This window comes from Saccopteryx leptura, chromosome 12 (assembly GCF_036850995.1).
Source record: "Saccopteryx leptura isolate mSacLep1 chromosome 12, mSacLep1_pri_phased_curated, whole genome shotgun sequence".
Taxonomy (NCBI): Eukaryota; Metazoa; Chordata; class Mammalia; order Chiroptera; family Emballonuridae; genus Saccopteryx; species Saccopteryx leptura.
The window spans coordinates 39,896,563-39,914,266 of NC_089514.1; the positions used below are offsets into that span (position 1 = coordinate 39,896,563).

A 17,704-nucleotide genomic window follows, 5' to 3' on the forward strand; every position below is an offset into this window, starting at 1 on the left:
ACGTAAAGACACATGCAGCCCCAAGTTTATTGCAGCATTGTTCACAGTGGCCAGGACATGGAAACAACCAAAAATCCCATCAATAGATGACTGGATAAAGAAGATGTGGCACATATACACTATGGAATACTACTCAGCCATAAGAAATGATGACATCGGAACATTTACAGCAAAATGGTGGGGTCTTGATAACATGATACGAAGCGAAATAAGTAAATCAGAAAAAACCAGGAACTGCATTATTCCATACGTAGGTGGGACATAAAAGTGAAACTAAGAGACATTGATAAGAGTGTGGTGGTTACGGGGGGGAGGGAGGAATGGGAGAGGGAAAGGGGGAGGGGGAGGGGCCGAAAGAAAACAAGATAGAAGGTGACAGAGGACAATCAGACCTTGGGTGATGGGTATGCAACATAATTGAACGACAAGATAACCTGGACTTGTTATCTTTGAATATATGTATCCTGATTTATTGATGTCACCCCATTAAAAAAATAAAATTATTAAAAAAAAATGAATTAAAAAAGGTGAAGTTTCCATCAATAATTTGACCTATAAAGATTAAGAAGTTCAAATTTTAAATGATCTAGGAAAAGTAAAAAGTGGAGGGGGAAAATTGCTTTAGGTGTAATAATCTTTAAAGTAAACCCCTTTTGTGAGATTGTATCAAATTTAAGGCTGTGCATCAAAGGACAGAGTTAACAGAATGAAAAAGCAAGCTGTGGAATGGGCAAAAATACTTGCATCATGTAACTGATACGATAATATTTAGAATATAGTAAAAACTTATACAACTCAACAACAACAACAACCAAACAAATAACCCAATTTAAAAAATGAGCAATGGGTTTGAATACCTATTTCTCCAAAGACAATACACAAATGACTAACAGCATATGAAAAAAATGCTCAACAGCAGTAATCATTAGAGAAAAGAAAACCAAAACCACAATGATATATAATTTGACAACTGTTAGGATGACTACCAAAATAGGAAAAGAAAAAAAAAAAACAGCCTTGAAAAGAAAAAGATTGGCAAGGATGTGGAGAAATCAGAAGGAACTCTTGTGTACTGCTGTTGGAAATGTAAACTGGTGCAACCTACATGACCTACCCTAAAAAAATGGTTCAAGATTGTTCTCTAAACATAAAGGAAATGAAAGAAAGAACCCAGGAACATTAAGATGGACAAAAGAACATGGTAAGCAAAAGTATTCGTAAATATGATAGACTTTCTCCTATTTGGTTTTCTAAATTATTTGATTGTTGAAGCATTTTTTGATATGGTTCTAAAAAGATTTTATTTATTGATTTTTACAGGGAGAGGAGAAAGAAGGAGGGATGGGAAGTGAGAAGTTTCAACTCATAGTTGCTTCATTTTAGTTGCTCATTGCTTGTCCTATATGCCTTGACTGGGCTAGCCCATGGTTTCGAACCTGTGACCTCAGTGTTCCAGGTCAATGCTTTATCCACTGCGCCACCACAAGCCAGGCGATGTGGTTCTAAATATATGTGTTGGAATCAATTAAGATAATTATCATATAAGTGGATAGGGTAAGAGGATGTATAGGAACTATTATTTCTACACTTCATTCAAACTAGTAAAATAACACCACTACACTGTCATAAATTATACATATATGAATGTAACATCTGGTGCAACGACTAGAAAAAGCTATACAAAGTAGTATACTCAAAACCACTGTAGATAAAAGTGGAATTGTAAAAAATTTTCAAATAAGCACAGGAAGTCAGGAAAATAAGAGAACAAACAGAAGCAAAAAATAAAATAGTAGATATAAGTATTAACATAAATAACTATAATACATTAAATATAAGTAGACTACATACAGACATTAAAAGACAGAATTGGCATACTGTATTAAAACCATAACCCAAGAGCCTGATCAGGTTGTTGCACAGTGGATAGAGCATCAACCTGTGATGCTGAGGACCCAGGTTCAAAACCCTGAGGTCATCAGCTTGAGTGTGGGATCATCTGGCTTGAGTGCAGGGTCACCGGCTGAGTGTAGAATCACAGACATGACTCCATGGTCGCTGGCTTGAGCCCAAAGGTCTCTGGCTTGGCCAAGGGGTCACTGGCTTGGCTAGAGCCCCCAGGTCAAGGCATATATAAGAAAGTCAATGAACAACTAAGCTGTCAGAACTATGAGTTGATGCTTCTCATCTCTCTCCCTTCTTGTCTATCTCTCTCTCACTCGCTAAAAAAACAAAAACATGACCCAAGATATTTTGTCTACAAGACACTCACTTGAAATAACTACATAGGTAGATTGAAATTAAAAGTATGGGTAAAAAAATACAATACAGAGTAGCTAAATTAATACCACTTAAAGTAGATTTCAGAGCAAAGAAGATTACCTCAGACAGAATATTATGCATTTTTAAAAGGTTCAATTCAACAAAGACATCAGAGCAACCTTAAAAGTGTTTGCAACAAACAAGAAAGTTGCAAAACATTTAAAGCAAACACTGATAGAACTTTTCAGCTTTAGGCAAATCCACAATTATAGTTGGATATTTCAACATCTTTCTTTTAACAACTGGCAGAATAATTAGACAAAATATTAGTGAGAATACAGAAGAATTCAGCACCATTAACCAACAGGCTTCATATCACACACTGCTCCATCCAACAGCAGAATAGCATTCCTTATCCTAAATGATAAAACAAAGTTCAACACATTTAAAATAATTGAAATCATACAGAATGTTTACCAATGGCATTTTATAAGAAATTGATAACAGAAAGATAAGAGGAAAACCCCTAATGACTAAAATCATGTTGCTAAATAATTTGTGGGCCAAAGAAAAGTCTCAAGTAAAGTAAAAAAAACCCCCACACATTACAATGAATGTAAACAAGTATGTGACATACCAATATTTGCGAAACACAGTTAAAGCGGTTTTGAAAGAATACTTATAGCAACAAATGCACATACTGGAAAGAAGAAAAGTCTCAAAACAATAATCTAAGCTCTTAAAATCCTAGAAAACTTTATAAAAGGAGAGCAAAATAAAACATAAGCAGAAGGAAGGAAATCATAAAGAGCAGAAATAAATCGAAAACAGAAATATTTATATAATGGAGTCAATGATGCAAAGAACTGCTTACTTGAACTGATCAATAAAATTGACAAACCTCTAGCATACTGTAAAAGAAGATCAGAAATGAAATGGTATAATTTTAAACCTTTAGACATCAAAAAGACAAGGGGTATATGAACAACTTCATACACTTAAATCTGACATCTCAAATAAAATGGAAAAACTCAAAAACACAAATTTCTACAACTCACCCAATATGAAATATTAATAGATCATTTGAATAGTCATAACAAAAGAAAACTAGGATTCTTAATTAAAAAATCTACCCCCAAATCTCCAGGCCCAGACAGATTTATTGGAGAATGTTACCAAACATTTAAAAGAATTAATACTGATTCTACACAATCTCTTCTAAAAAAAACCCAGTAAAAGAAGGAATACTCACCAATTCATTATATGAAGCTAGCATTACCATGATAGCAAAGTCCTTGAAGACCCAGTCTCCAGGGTGGGCTCCCATGAACCCAGGTTCTGTCACACCTCAGTGCCAGTGCAGCTCCTGCAGACACAGGCTATTTGCCCTAGTGCTGGCCTGGCCCTATGGACCCAGACTCTAGATTAGCTCTTGGGGGCCAAGGCTCCCAGTCTGCTCCAGCCTCCAAATTGGCTCTTATGGACGTAGGATCTTGGCCTGGCACAGGACCAGGCTGGATGATGAAGATGATGATATATTGGCGAGGATATAGAGAAAAGGAAATCCTTGTATATTGGGAATATAAATTGATACAGCCATTATGAAAAGAAGTATGGCGACTTTCCCTAAAATTAAAAATAGAACTACTATATATAATTCAGCAATCCCACTTCTGGGTATATATCAGAAAGAAATAAAATCAGTATCTCAAAGAGATCTTTGCACTCACATTTTATTTTAGTATTTTCACAGTAGCCAAGATATAGAAACAACCCAAGTGTCTGTCAACAGATGAATAAAGAAACAATACACACACACACACACACACACACACACAATGGATTATCATTCAGTCATGAGAAAGAAGGAAGTCCTGCCATTGGTGACAACATGGATGAAACTTGAGGATATTATGCTAAATGAAATAAGCCAGAAATAGAAAGACAAATACTGTATGATCATATTTACATGTGAATCTAAAAAAAAAAAAAGTCAAACTCATTTAACAGGATACCAGGGACTAGATAGAGTGGGAAGGCATGGGAAGATATTGGTAAAACTATAAAAATTTGCAGTTATGTAGGATAAATGTCTAGAAAGCTAATGTACAGCATGATGAGAGAGTAGATTTCAGGTACACTCATCACAAAAATAAATGGTAACTGTATGAGAAGATATGTTAATCTGACCACAGTAGTCATTTCATTATATAATACATATGTATGTCATGTTTTCTACTTTAAATATATTCCATTTTAATTATTATATTATTTATTTTTTTATTGAGAGGCAGAGAGGCAGGCTCCCGCATGTACCCTGATGAAGATCCAACTGGAAAGCCATCTACAAGAGGTTTCTCCGCCCATCTGGGGCTACTGCTCCATTGCTCAGCAACTGAACTATTTTAGTGCCTGAGGCGAGGCCATGGAGCCATCCTCAGTGCCCTGAGCCAACTTGCTTGGACCATTTGAGCCATGGTTGTGGGAGAGGAAGAGAGAGAGAGAAAGAGAAAGGGGAGGGAGAGAGGATTGGAGAAGCATATGGTAGCTTCTCCTGTGTGCCCTGACTGGGAATCAAACCTGGGACTTCTGCATGCTGGGCTGATGCTCTACAACTGAACCAACCAGCCAATTGTAGCACTGTTTAGTTTCTCCGCTACTGCATACCATGAAAGCTGGAATGCCCACTAGTGGGCAGGAGGAACCAGGTTGACCAGCACTGCACAAGTGGGAGATTTTTTATAAAAAGGTTCGCCATCACAGACATAGACTGAAGGTAAAAGGATGGAAAAAAATATATCATGCAAATGGAAATGAAAAAAAAGCTAGGGTAGCAATACTTGTATCAGACAAAATGGACTTTAAAACAAAGGCTATAGTAAGAGATAAAGAAGGTCACTACATAATGATAAAGGGAGCAATCCAACAGGAAGATATAACCATTATAAATATCTATGCACCGAATATAGGAGCACCTAAATATATAAAGCAGACTTTGATGGATATAAAGGGGGAGATAAACAACAATACTATAATAGTAGGGGATTTCAATACCCCACTAATATCACTAGATGGATCCTCAAGAAAGAAAATTAACAAAGAAACAGCAGGCTTAAAGGACACACTATATCAACTGATTTTAATAGATATCTTCAGAATCTTTCACTCTAAAGCAGCAGAATATACATTCTTTTCAAGTGCTCATGGTGCATTCTCTAGGACAGACCACATGTTAGGGCACAAAAGTGGTCTCAACAAATTTAAGAAGATTGAAATCATATCAAGCATTTTCTCTGATCACAATGGCATGAAACTAGAAATCAACCACAAAAAAAAAAACTGAAAAATACTCAAACACTTGGAAACTAAATAGCATGTTATTAAATAACGAATGGGTTAATAATGAGATCAAAGAAGAAATTTAAAAAATTCCTAGAAACGAATGATAATGAGCATACATCAACTCAAAATTTATGGGACACAGAAAAAGCAGTCCTGTGAGGGAAGTTTATAGCATTACAGGCTTTCCTTAAGCTAGAAAAAGCTCAAAGAAACAACTTGATCCTGCATCTAAAAGAACTAGAAAAAGAACAGCAAGTAAAGCCCAGGGGTAGTAGAAGGAAGGAAATAATAATGATCAGAGTGGAAATAAATGACATAGAGGATAAAGAAATAATACAGAGGATCAATGAAACCAGGCATTGGTTCTTTGAAAAGGTAAACAAGATCAATGAGCCTTAAACTAGACTCACCAAGAAAAAAAGAGAGAGGACTCAAATAAATAAAATTAGAAACGAGAGTGGAGAAATAACAACTGACACAACAGAAATACAAAATATTGTAAGAAAATACTATGAAGAACTGTATGCCAAAAAAACTAGACAACCTAGATGAAATGGACAAATTCCTTGAAACATACAATCTTTCAAAAATCAATCTGAAAGAATCAGAACACCTAAACTGACTGATGACAACAAATGAGATCGAAACAGTTATCAAAAAACTTTCAACAAAGAAAAGTCCTGGGCCTGATGGCTTCACAAGGGAATTCTACCAAATATTCAAAGAAAAACTGACTCCTATCCTTCTCAAGCTATTTCAAAAAATTCAAGAGAAAAAAAAGACTTCCAAGCTCCTTTTATGAGGCGAGCATAATTCTGATTCCAAAACCAGGCAAAGACAACACAAAGAAAGAAAATTATAGGCCAATATTCCTGATGAATATAGATGCTAAAATCTTCAACAAAATATTAGCAAACCGGATCCAGCAATATATGGAAAAAATCATACAACATGATCAAGTGGGATTTATTCTGGGGAGGCAAGGCTGGTACAATATTTGCAAATCAATGAATGTGATTCATCACATAAACAAAAGGAAGGAGAAAAGCCACATGATAATTTCAATAGATGCAGAAAAAGCATTTGATCAAATCCAGCACCCATTCATGATCAAAACTCTCAGCAAAGTGGGAATACAGGGAACATACCTCAACATGATAAAGGCCATCTATGACAAATTTACAGCCAACATCATACTCAATGGGCAAAAATTAAAAGCAATTCCCTTAAGATCAGGAACAAAGCAGGGGTGCCCCCTCTCACCACTTTTATTCAACATAGTCCTGGAAGTCCTAGCCACAGCAATCAGACAAGAAGAAGAAATAAAAGGCATCCAATTGGAAAAGAAGAAGTAAAACTATCATTATTTGCAGATGATATGATATTGTATATAGAAAACCCTAAAGTCTCAGTCAAAAAACTACCGGACCTGATAAATGAATTCAGCAAGGTGGCAAGATATAAAATTAATACTCAGAAATCAGAGGTATTTTTAGACACCAACAATGATCTGTCAAAAAGAGAAATTAAGAAAACAATCCCCTTCACTATTGCAACCAAGAAAGTAAAGTACCTAGGAGTAAATTTAACCAATGAGATTAAAGACTTATACTCGGAAATTTATAAAACATTGATAAAAGAAATCAAGGAAGACACAAACAAGTGGAAGCATATACCATGCTCATGGTTAGGAAGAATAAACATCATTAAAATGTGTATATTACCCAAAGTAATTTATAAATTCAATGCAATACCAATTAAAATACCAATGACATACTTCAAAGATATAGAACTCATATTCCAAAACTTTATATGGAACCAAAAAGGACCATGAATAGCCTCAGCAATCTTGAAAAGCAAGAATAAAGCAGGAGGTATCACACTTCCTGATATCAAGTTATACTACAAGGCCATTGTACTCAAAACAGCATGGTACTGGCATAAGAACAGGCATATAGATCAATGGAACAGAACAGAGAACCCAGAAGTAAACCCACACCTTTATGGACAACTGATATTTGACAAAGGAGGTAAGGAAATACAATGGAGTAAAGACAGCCTCTTTAACAAATTGTGTTGGGAAAATTGGACACCTGCAAAAAAATGAAACTAGACCACCAACTTGCACCATTCACAATAATATACTCAAAATGGATAAAAGACTTAAATGTAAGCCGTGAAACCATAAGCATCTTAGAAGAAAACATAGGAAGTAAGCTCTACAACATCTCTTGCAGCAATATATTTGCTGATTTATCTCCATGGGTAATGAAATAAAAGACAGGATAAACAAATGGGACTGTATCAAACAAAAGCTTTTGCACAGCTAAAGACAATATGAATAGAATAAAAAGACTACACAATGGGAGAACATATGTGACAATACATCTGATAAGGGGTTAATAACCAAAATTTATAAAGAACTTGTAAATCTCAACACCAGGAAGACAAACAGTCCAATCAAAAAATGAGAAAAGAAATGAATAGACACTTCTCCAAAGAGGACATACAGATGGCAAATAGGCATGTGAAAAAATGCTCAACATCACTAATCATTAGAGAAATGCAAATTAAAACCACAATGAGATATCACCTCACACCAGTCAGAATGGCGCTCATCAATAAAACAACACAGAATAAGTGCTGGCGAGGATGTGGAGAAAAGGGAACCCTCCTGCACTGCTGGTGGGAATGCAGACTGGTGCAGCCACTGTGGAAAACAGTATGGAGATTCCTCAGGAAATTAAAAATGGAACTGCCTTTTGACCCAGCTATCCCACTTTTAGGAATATACCCTAAGAACACCATATTACTGTTCCAGAAGGAGAAATGCACCCCCATGTTTATGGCAACATTGTTCAAAATAGCGATGATCTGCAAACAGCCCAAGTGTCCGTTAGTGGACGAGTGGATTAAAAAGCTATGGTACATATATACTATGGAATACTACTCAGCCATAAGAAATGATGACATCGGATCATTTACAGCAACATGGATGGACCTTGATAACATTATACTGAGTGAAATAAGTAAATCAGAAAATACTAAGAACTATATGATTCCATACATAGATGGGACATAAAAATGAGACTCAGAGACATGGACAAGAGTGTGTTTGTTACAGGGCGGGGGAGGTGGAAGGAGAGGGAGGTGGTGGGGGAAGGAGAGGGGCACAAAGAAAACCAGATGGAAGGTGACGGACAACAGTTTGACTTTGGGTGATGGGTATGCAACATAATCAAATGTCAAAATAACCTGGAGATGTTTTCTCTAAACATATGTACCCTGATTTATCAATGTCACCCCATTAAAATGAATAATTAAAGAATCAAAGAAGCCTAAAAGTTGTTCTTGATAAAGAGTATTAAAACTGACACACCTATGAAAAGAATCTCCAAGAAATAAAAGTGATAGCACAAAAACTGTGAGATGCTGTAAATTTGAAGACTGAGTGAACTTAACAAATTCCTTGAAGAAATATACTTACCAAAACTGACTCAGGAAGAAATGGAAGGAGTCCCACTTTCCAGTGTGATGTAGTGGATTCCAGCAGGCCACTAACACTCCTATTATGATAACTAGAAAAAGAAATCAGATAAATTACAAAACATATTGCTGAAGTTATCACAGAGTTGTAGATGGATTTGATGACAAGGACTGGTTGAACTAAAATTCCAGAGAAGGAAGATGTCTTCCTGGGTAAGTTTTGGGGCATTTAATCATTCTGGGCTGGGGCTGAGAACTAGATAGGGCCTACTGGGAGAAAGAGAAACCAGTGGGACTTTTGACAGTCACATGGGTGGATGTGATGAATTGGGATCTAAAAGTGCTTCAGAATCTTTAACCACCATGGAAATGCAAAATAAAACTACAAAGAGATAATATCATACCTAGCAGAATGGCTAAAAATAAAGCCTGAGAATACCAAATGTTGGTGATGGGGTAGAGTCAATGGACTGCTCATACACTGCTGGTGGGAATATAAGTTGTTTTAGCCACTTTGGGAAACTTTGGCAGTTTTAATAAAGTGAAATGTGCCAGTGACAATAGAAAACATAATGTTGGGTTCCATTTATATGATGTTCAAGAACAGACAAAATTAATCTATTATATTAGAATTCAGTGGTTACCTTTTGGCAGGGAGATATTTTCTGGGTTGGCACAAAAACTATGTTGTGAAAATGAATAAAGGAACCTCATTCAGCATGGAGTTGGGAAGAAGGGAGAGCTCTCCTCCTCCCTGCTTGTCTCAGCAATGGCACTGCCTCCCACTCGCTGCCGATAAGAAACTGCCACAACCTCGTACACGTTCCCCCTACCAGTACGCTCCTGTTAAAACAGTCCTCCAAGAACCCCTCTCAAAATGACCTCCCTTTTGTCTCATACTTTTCTATGGTCTGCCATAGTTTGCATGTTCCAAGTTGCCATTCCTCTGCTATTCTCAAATAAACTCATTTGCTGCTTCATAACCTTTGTTGTTTAATTTAGAAGATTATTTTATGTCTTTCTCTGGTTAGTGGTTACACTGATGAATACATAAAGTTTCATAAAGCTGTACCCTTAAGATTTATTTATTTCACATAAATATACTTCATGTAAAAAGCCAGAGATGCCTCCAAAATTCATGATAAAATAAAAAGATGAATAAAATAAAAGAGGTACATGCATATAAAAGGATAATTGTATGTTCCCCATCAAGGATAATGATTAATTTAATTCTTGGCATCTGAGGTAAGAAAGTTATACTAGAGATTATTTCACCCTCAGATCATGGGATCAGCTTTTAGTTTATATGCCATTGTTGATTCATACTGGTTTCATGTTGTCCAAAACCTGATCCCACCCTCCTCTATTAACTGCTCTGTGAGTCGTGTTCGTCTGTCCATCTGCTAAGTCTCGTCTACTCCACACCCTGTAAAATCGTCTGTTGCACACACACTATTGTAACATCTAAAGCAGGGGCACCCCGATCATTCTGTTGCCGGCTGTGTTCAGGCTACGGAATCTTACGTGGAGTTCTCATGTCCCATCTGTCACCGCATTCTATCAGTGTACTTCTCCAGGGGTCTCCCTGATTTCCAGTCACAGTTTTGTAAACTCAGCCCTTGTCCCCTAAGGGATAGCTCAAAAATCAGATTATGAGACAAAGTGTTGAAATAGATGGGTTGATTCATGCCTAAACTGTATACCATAGACGTGAAAACAAAGCCAGGTGATGGGGAACTAGGTCTGAATGTTTGGTTGGGGAATGTGAGCAAATAAAGAAATGGCTTTTGACTATTTTCTCTATAAGATTATGGATCTTCTCTATTTTTGAAAATTAAATTTATTGAGATGACATTGTAACATCATTGTCTCAGGTATACAGTTCTATAATACATCATCTGTATGTTGCATTGTTTGCTCACCACCCAAAGTCTGGTCTCCTTTTGTCGCCATATATTTGACTTCTTTTACCCTCTTCATCCTCCACCTGCTTCCTTCCCCTGCAGGAACCACGGTACTGTTGTCTGTGTCTGTTAGCTTTAAGTCAGGATCGAACAGCCTGCACCTTCACATTGCTTCCTCTGAAGCCTTCAGCAGAGTCTTGATAGCTGTGCCTTTCAATAACTTACTTTAAAAAATTATTGAAGGTGCCATTCTAGGAGAATAGAGAAATGATTGCTAACTAACATCTATGCTTTCTGCCTTTACATTACTGTTCAGAGGTATTTCACATATTAATGATTCCTTTATATCCTCTCTTGTTCCAAAAACAACTCATAGATAATTCAGAGACTTTCACAGGTTCACATATAGGTGAAAACCCTTGGGAAAGAAATCGGGGGAAAGACAATCAAGGGAAGATAGGAAGTGGGAAAAAATGAAGCCATGAAGTCAAGTTAGTGCCTAAAATAACTTCTCAGTTCTATATACTTTACTAGAAGTGGCCTAATATTTTGGTCCTGAGCTTCTCAGCAACCAATATATACTATAAAAAAAAAAGGAAACAATTTGTTACATGAGCAAACCCACATACATTTATTAACTATAGGGTTAACTAGAGGGTTTGTCAGCTTTTCTACAGACTTGAATTTCGGGTCTTATTTAGAAATGTAATTAATTCCCCATCCCCTTGTTCTTGCCTTTGGAGAAAATCAGACAGAAAAACTTAGGCTATCTAACAGGGACCTGTAGCTGTCTAATTATTCAAGGACTTCCTGTAGCAGTTTGCCTGTCTCTCCTTGTCTCTCTGTCTCTCGTCTGTCTCTCGTCTGTCTCTCGTCTGTCTCTGTAGCTGTCATCTGACACTAGTATCTGAGGATCTATCCCGGAGTTCTATTTTCCAGCAGCTGCTTACTTCTTACAGAAGATGGTGGAAAGTATCTTTGATGAATGAAAAGTACATCTTTAAATTTTAATTTTAATGTCTTTCTGAAGAGGCTAATGCCTTGGAGGGTTACATCAATAAAAGTGTGTTAATCTTATGGAATATTATGACTCATTTTTTTTTTTTCAGCTAATGTAAAGTTGACTCCTGTCACAGCAATGAAGTCTAAAATGCCTAGGCTCAAATATTATTTTTGGTTCTGGGGAATATTTCAATTTTCTAATTGAAAAGTAAACTCCTTCCTACTCAACAAAACGCTGCTGTAGTATTGAATAGTAGTAATAAAAATATTAATAATAGATATTGTACTTACCCAGAGTGTCTTGCAAATTCCTTCTACATAAATGAGGAGAAAAGCACGTATTTCAGTGCAGAAAACATGTAACATCTCTGTGCTTTCTTCCTCCTTCGATGACGGGGAAAGACATTTTCCACCTTCCAGTTTTTATGAAAGTCTATATGTCCTCTGATTTTTCCTGTCAGAGTTCTGACTGGCTCTGAAATGGGTGTGCCGAAACTGGCCTGTGGGGAGAAGGAAGACTGATCTGCTTTTAGTTTCGTTTTCCTAGATCTGAGTTTACAGAAGTGACCGCTCCTTTGCTCTCTAAAATGCCTTTTTTTTTGTAAGCCATTATTACTCTGCCACCTTCTGGTCTGTTTGGTTAAAACCTGAAAGTTTCAAATCTCTTCTTCCCTTCCGAGTTTGGAGGACTCTGAGAGCCCTGCTGTCTCGGCTGCAGCCAGAGTCTGGGGCAGTCTGAGTGGGTCCTCTGGCGACACTGGTTCTCATTGCTGTTGGGAGCCTTTGGAGCTCGGGTAGGAAACGGCTCTGCTGCTCTTTCACTGGCCTTCCATTGCGGGCTCACCACCCATCCGTATGTTTTCCTAAAGTGTAAAGGAATGGCTTTCAGAGACTCTTCTGAGCTCTATAAGTGCTAAAGGTCTGAATTAGTTCTGTAGGGAAGACCAGGGTTAGCCCCCCTTCCCTCAGCCACTTTGCAGGGGGTTGTATTTTTAAGTTCAGTCTCAGGGCCAGGTAGACAAAGAGCCACAAAAATAGTTCTTTAAAAAATTAACAGTAGACGCTAACACTTACTGTGTGTGTCCCATTAGTTTTTGGTTTCCACATTCCCCTATTGATTCACACAGGTTTTTAGATGGGTTTTAAATACTTATTGGGCACTTACTATGTACCATCCACTGTTAACTTATTTATTCTTTTCAAAAATTCTTTGAGGTAAGTGTTTTCTTTTTTTCTTTTCTCTCCCCAGAAGTTAGATGCTGGGAGTGTCAGACAGACTACCGCATGCACCCAACCAAAATCCACCCGGCATGCCCACCAGAGGGCGATGCTCTGCCCATCTGGGCCGTTGCTCAGTTGCAGCCAGAGCCATTCTAGCGCCTGAGGCAGAGGCCATGGAGCCACCCTCAGCACGTGGGCAACTTTGCTCCAATGGAGCCTTGGCTGCAGGAAGGGAAGAGAGAGAGAGAGAGAAAGGAGAGAGGGAGAGGTGGAGAAGCAGATGGGCGCTTCTCCTGTGTGCCCTGACCAGGAATCAAACCTGGGACTTCCACACGCTGGGTAGACACTCTATGGCTGAGCCAACCAGCCAGTGCCAGTAGGTGCTATTTTTTTTTTTTTTTTCACTTTTCTGAAGCTGGAAACGGGGAGAGACAGTCAGACAGACTCCCGCATGCGCCCGACCGGGATCCACCCGGCACGCCCACCATGGGGCGACGCTCTGCCCATCAGGGGGCGATGCTCTGCCCATCCTGGGCGTCGCCATATTGCGACCAGAGCCACTCTAGCGCCTGGGGCAGAGGCCACAGAGCCATCCCCAGCGCCCGGGCCATCTCTGCTCCAATGGAGCCTTGGCTGCGGGAGGGTAAGAGAGAGACAGAGAGGAAAGTGCGGCGGAGGGGTGGAGAAGCAAATGGGCGCCTCTCCTGTGTGCCCTGGCCAGGAATCGAACCCGGGTCCTCCGCACGCTAGGCCGACGCTCTACCGCTGAGCCAACCGGCCAGGGCAGTAGGTGCTATTTTTATATCCATTTTACAGCTGAAGAAACTGAGGCACAGAGATGTTAGATGTGTTTCTCCCTCTCTCTATGTATATGTATATATACATTGTTTAAATGTTTACATATGTATATAAATATATATAGGTATATATGTACTCAAGCATATGTCTGTATTTATTTATGCCCTCTGGTTTTCTGTTTTGGAGAACCCTGGCTAACACGCCCAGGGCTCAGATGGTTTGACAAAAATTATAACCCACACCCCAGTCTAGATACAGAACATTTCTGTTATGGCATGTCCCTCCGCAGTTAGTCCTACCATCCTCCGGAGAAAACCACTCTTCTGATTTTTTTTTTTTTTTTACAGAGACAGAGTGAGAGTCAGAGAGAGGGATAGATAGGGACAAACAGGAATGGAGAGAGATGAGAAGCATCAATCATCAGTTTTTCGTTGTGGCACCTTAGTTATTCATTGATTGCTTTCTCATATGTGCCTTGACCATGGGGCTACAGCAGACCGAGTAACCCCTTGCTCGTGCTGCAACCTTGGGTCCAAGCTGGTGAGCTTTTGCTCAAACCAGATGATCCCGCACTCAAACTGGCGACCTCGGGGTCTCGAACCTAGGTCCTCCGCATCCCAGTCCGATGCTCTATCCACTGCGCCACTGCCTGGTCAGGCTCTTCTGATTTTTTTTTTTTTGCATCCTAGATTAGTGTTACATGCTCCAGGTGTTCATATACGTGGAATCATATAGTATATACTCTTCCAGGACTGGCTTCTTTTATTCAACCTAATGTAATTGAGATTGAGCCTATTGTGTGGCATGTATCATTAGTTTGTTATTTATTGTTTTATTTTTTAAACATGTTTTGTTAGTATAACACAATTTATCCAATTTCCTTTAAATAGACGTACGAGTTATTTCAGTTTTTGGAAGTTATGCCTAGAGCTGCTATGACGATTTTTGTACAAGTCTTTTCATGGACCTGTGTCTTCATTTCTTTTGGGTAAACATCTTGTCATGGGATTGCTTGATCAAATAGGTGTATGTTTCACTTTTTAAAAAATTTTATTTTAATCTATCGGGTGTACATATATTCTAGTGTCCCCCCGAATACCTCCTCCCCTCCCCCGTGATTCCCACCACATCCCCTTTACCCTACTCCTCGCAATGCCTTCCCTGGATTTTGCTTTTCTGCTCTCATCACATTCTATCATCCCCTTTCCCTCTGTCCACTTTCCCTCTGGACCCTTTGATCCTGCCTCTCTCTCTATGCTGTTCCTCAGTTCATAATGTTCATTGGATTCCTCAAATGTTTGAAGTCATACGATATCTTCCTTTCTCTTCCTGGCTTATTTCACTTAACATAATAGTTTCCAGGTCCATCCATGTTGTTTCAAAAAGTATGATTTCCTTTTTTTTATGGCTCCATAGTATTCCATAGTATATATGTACCCCACTTTTTAATCCACTTGTTCACTGACGGACACTTGAACTGTTTCCAGATCTTGGCTATTGTAAACAATGCTGCCATAAACATGGGGGTGCATTTCTCCTTTTGAATAATTGATGTAGTGTTCCTGGGGTATATTTCTAAAAGTGGGATGGCTGGGTCAAAAGGCAGTTCCATTTTTAATTTTTTGAGGAATATCCATACTTTTTTCCACAGTGGCTGCACCAGTCCGCATCCCCACCAGCAGTGCAGGAGGGTTCCCTTTTCTCCACATCCTCGCCAGCACTTATTCTATGTTGTTTTGTTGATGGGCACCATTCTGACTGGTGTGAGGTGATATCTCATTGTGGTTTTAATTTGCATTTCTCTAATGATTAGTGATATTGAGCATTTTTTCATCTGCCTGTTGGCTATCAGTATGTCCTCTTTGGAGAAGTGTCTATTTATCTCTTTTGTCCATTTTTTGATTGGACTGTTTATCTTCCTGGTGTTGAGTTTTACAAGTTCTTCATAAACTTTGGTTACTAACCCCTTATCAGACGTATTGTCAAATATGTTCTTCCATTGTGTTGTTTGCCTTTTTATTTTGTTCATATTGTCTTTAGCTGTGCAAAAGCTTTTTAGTTTGATATAGTCCCATTTGTTTATCCTGTCCTTTATTTCCCTTGCCCATGGAAATAAATCAGCAAATATATCGCTGCGAGTGATGTCGGAGAGCTTATTACCTGTTTTCCTCTGGAATGCTTATGGTTTCACAGCTTACATTTAAGCCTTTTATCCATTTTTAGTTTATTTTTGTGAATGGTGTAGGATGGTGGTCTAGTTTCATTGTTTTGCAGGTAGATGTCCAATTATCCCAACACCATTTGTAAAAGAAGCTGTCTTTACTCCATTGTATGCTATTACCACCTTTGTCAAATATCAGTTGTCCATAAAGGTATGGGTTTATTTCTGGGTTCTCTGTTCTGTTCCATTGATCTATATGCCTGTTCTTATGCCAGTACCAAGCTGTTTGAGTACAATGGCCTTATAGTATAACTTGATATTAGGAAGTGTGATACCACCACTTTATTATTTTTTTTCAAGTTTGCTGAGGCAATTCGTGTTCTTCTTTGGTTCCATATGAATTTTTGGAATATTTGTTCTATATCTTTGAAGTATGTCATTGATATTTCAATTGGTATTGCATTGAACTTATAAATTGCTTTGGGTAATATGGACATTTTAATGATGTTTATTTTCCTAACCATGAACACGGTATATGCTTCTACTTGTTTGTATCTTCCTTGATTTCTTTTATCAATGTTTTATAATTTTTTGAGTATAAATCTTTAATCTCCTTGGTTAAATTTACTCCTAGGTACTTTATTTTTTTGGTTGCAATAGTGAAAGGGATTGTTTCCTTAATTTCTCTTTCAGACAGATCATTGTTGGTGTCTAAAAATGCCTCTGATTTCTTAGTATTAATTTTATATCCTGACACCTTGCTGAATTCATTTATCAGGTCCAGTAGTTTTTTGACTGTGAGTTTAGTGTTTTCTGTGTACAGTATCATATCATCAGCAAATAATGATAGTTTTACTTCTTCTTTTCCAATTTGGATGCCTTTTATTTCTTCTTCTTGCCTGATTGCTGTGGCTAGTACTTCCAGAACTATGTTGAATAAAAGTGGTGAAAGGGGGCACCCTGCCTTGTTCCTGATCTTAAGGGGATTGCTTTTAATTTTTGCCCATTGAGTATGATGTTGGCTGTGGGTCTGTTGTAGATGGCCTTTATCATGTTGAGGTATGTTCCCTGTATTTCCACTTTGCTGAGAGTTTTGATCATAAATGGGTGCTGGATTTGATCAAATGCTTTTTCTGCATCTGTTGATATTATCATGTGGTTTTTCTCCTTCCTTTTGTTTATGTGATGAATCACATTGTTTGATTTGCGAATGTTGTACCATCCTTGCCTCTCCAGAATAAATCCCACTTGATCATGATATGTGATTTATTTTCATGTACTACTGTATTCGGTTCGCTAATATGTATTTTGTTGAGAATTTTAGCATCCAAATTCATCAGGGATATTGGCCTATAGTTTTCTTTCTTTGTGTTGTCTTTGCCTGGTTTTGGAATTGGAATTATGCTTGCCTCATGAAAGGAGCTTGGAAGTTTTCCCTCCTCTAGAATTTTTTGACATAGCTTGAGAAGGATAGGAGTTAGTTCTTCTTTGAATATTTGGTAGAATTTGCCTGTGAAGCCATCTGGCC

The 17,704-nt window shown here is 38.1% G+C and overlaps 1 protein-coding gene across 1 annotated transcript in view; it reads right to left on the reverse strand.

The window, feature by feature from the left end:
• SAMD9 (sterile alpha motif domain containing 9) overlaps window positions 1-12,520 on the reverse strand; it is a 28,573-nt gene extending 16,053 nt beyond the window's left edge. The window contains exons 1-2 of the mRNA XM_066354363.1: window positions 12,288-12,520; window positions 9,092-9,182 (exon numbers count right to left, since the gene is read on the reverse strand). The gene's annotated coding sequence lies outside the window, so the exon portion shown is untranslated. The remainder of the gene's footprint in view (window positions 1-9,091; window positions 9,183-12,287) is intronic.
• Between the last annotated feature and the right edge of the window lie 5,184 nt (window positions 12,521-17,704).